At 40.1% G+C, this 2,669-nt stretch overlaps 1 non-coding gene across 1 annotated transcript; it reads right to left on the bottom strand.

Annotated features, from left to right (window-relative positions):
• Positions 1-2,357: 2,357 nt before the first annotated feature.
• LOC120283124 lies at positions 2,358-2,464 on the bottom strand. The gene has a single exon (XR_005543125.1). It is a non-coding gene; the product is annotated as a small nucleolar RNA R71 (small nucleolar RNA).
• Between the last annotated feature and the right edge of the window lie 205 nt (positions 2,465-2,669).

Raw genomic sequence — 2,669 nt, 5'->3', positions numbered from 1 at the left:
CTTTTTAGGGGATCAAGGACGAATTGTAGTCACAAGAGACGTGGGGCTAGCATACGGAGCTCGACGGGGAAGATTATCTTGTGGAGAAGGGAGTCATGTCTTCTTTCTCTAGTTCTTCATCTTTGTTTTCCTAGTTGTACCCATCCATGAGGGACTAACAATCCATGGTGCCCCGAGATGTGAATTATGTTTTTTTGTATGTTTTGACTACTTGATCTTATTGTTTACGGAGTTCTTTTGATTTTTTGTCTTTATTCTTGTGTTTTCATAACTTGATGTATTTGATTTGCACAATTGCTAAGGTAAAACTTCGTGTGTGTGGATTGCCATAATTGTAGTTGCCTTGTGTGATTGCAAAACTCGATGTGTATGAAACCCATAGTTACCTTAACAAAACTTGGTGTATTTGAGAACCATAGATACAACATTGCTCTTGAGCACACACTTAAACAATGGAATGTACCTATTTGGCTTTAGGGTCAAGTCAGCATGCTATAACTCATTGGAACCCTCCTGGGCATTGCTCTTTTGTTGTTGAATTCTTAATCCTAATCCCCCTGTCACTACCATCATTTCTCTCCATTATTAATTGCTTTTAATTCAACCATGATCTAATTCTTGTTTAACTAAACATCAGAAGATAAATTAGTACTGTAAGTCTAGTCCCTGTGATTCGATAACCCTGCCCCTCACTAGGTATCACTTTACTACTTGTGTACGACCCGTGCACTTACGGAGAACACATCAAAGATCTCTCCTCATCTCCTATTGTAGAAGCTTATAGAGGGTAAGGAAGCCACCCCTTTGGTGGCGTCGTTCGAAGCTCTCCGCGGCTTGTCTCTCTGCATTCACCACTTGAGGGAGTGTTATGTTGCTTTATTCGGTTGTTTTTGTGGATTTGATCATGTATTTTGTTAGTATGAACAACTAAATCCAAAGGTCACCGGATGTTGGCGAACCTTGGGGTGCATTTGTGTAGTTGGATGCTTTGATCTAATCTATTGCATTTGGTGTGTTTGAGATTCAAGATTGGTGTACTTTGATGTATTGGTATACATGAGAACTCTATATGTCGATTTCTAGGTTGTACTTGGTTACGTGACCAACGCACTTGTACTAGACACACTTAGCTTGGAAGGGATCCATGTACAAATATGCCATGACCATCAGGTATTTTGTGCCCCTCCAACATTAGGATTGGACCTAGTTTGAGTATCAGCCCTAATTAGAGATTTTCTCACTTTTAATGCAATCATAGGAGGATTTAGTCAGAAGAAATTCTTTATCAATACTCGTATTGGATTAGGGGTCAATTACCGTGACCATCGGGTTGACCTATCTTAGGAATCTCTTGGTCCAAACCACCAGTTGCATGGTAGTTCTAGCATCCTTCTCACTTTAGTAGCCCTAGGGGAATCCACATCCGTGACCAGCTTCATCCCTTGATTTTTGCCCCCTCTTTAACTTGACTGTAGTTATCTATCTTAGAGTTCTTTCTATTTCTATGTAGTTTAGAACACTCACTCGAATCTGTAGGCTAGACAACACGTAAAGAGTAAGTAAGGGTAGCTCCTTGGGCCCTAGGAATACAACCCTCTTGTGCTTGCATGAGAGTTATTATACGATGGCCCGATGCACTTACGAGTGTCACAACAAGTTTTCAGCATCGTTGCCGGGGATCCATAAAGAATACTTGAAAAACTTAGAGCTTGTTGATTTGGCCATTGTTTCTTTTATTTGTTTCCTTTGTTTTCATTTATTTTTATTGTACATATATCTCTATTTCTCTGCTTTCATCTTTTTTCTCGTTCTCTTTTTGAATGTTAATTGTTGGTTTTTAATATTATACAAAGTACCCATCTTATGACACGCACAAGTCAAGAAAACTTGGTAGAGCCCGACAACAAGATTGAGAGGACCTTGCATCAACGGTTAAAAGGAATGAGCAGAGAGTTTAAGACAATAAGAAATTCAGTAATGGCCGAGTCAAGAAGGACACTGTCAGATTATAAGAGGCCACAGTTTATTGGTAAGGAGTTCAGTTTGCAAGCATCAACATTACCGACAAACAACTTTCAAATTAAAACAAGCACAATCGGGATGGTTTAGAATTCAGTGTAATTTGATGGGCTAACTCAAGAAGACCCCCATGCTCACTTGTCCCATTTCCTGCAGATCTGCTCTACCTTCAAGATCAACTCGGTCTCAGATGATGCAATTAGTTGAGACTATTACCATTCAGTTTGAGAGGGGCAACTTACCAATGCCTTACTTCATTGGCCCTCGCCTCTATTACTGCTTGGAAGGAGATGGTCAAAAAGTTCCTTGTAAGGTATTTCCTGCCAAGCAAGGCAGCCAGACTGAGACAAGAAATTTTTGCTTTTAGGTAAGGTGATTCAAAGACACTCTTTGAGGCACATGAAAGGTTCAAGGCCCTTTTGAGGAAATGCCCTCACCATGGTTTCTCTTCTTGAATGAGAGTATAGATGCTGTGCAATGGTTTAAATTATCAGACTCGATAGCTCATTGATGCTACCGCAGGGGGTTCCTTGAGCAATAAGTATCTTGAACATACCAAGAAATTAATTGAAGACATGGCAAATAATGAATGCCATTGAAGTACTATGAAGGCTATGGAATTAGGAGGGAGTGCACAGCTCCTTACACAC

Source organism: Dioscorea cayenensis, chromosome 18 (genome assembly GCF_009730915.1).
Source record: "Dioscorea cayenensis subsp. rotundata cultivar TDr96_F1 chromosome 18, TDr96_F1_v2_PseudoChromosome.rev07_lg8_w22 25.fasta, whole genome shotgun sequence".
NCBI lineage: Eukaryota > Viridiplantae > Streptophyta > Magnoliopsida > Dioscoreales > Dioscoreaceae > Dioscorea > Dioscorea cayenensis.
This window is presented reverse-complemented; position numbering and strand designations above follow the sequence as displayed.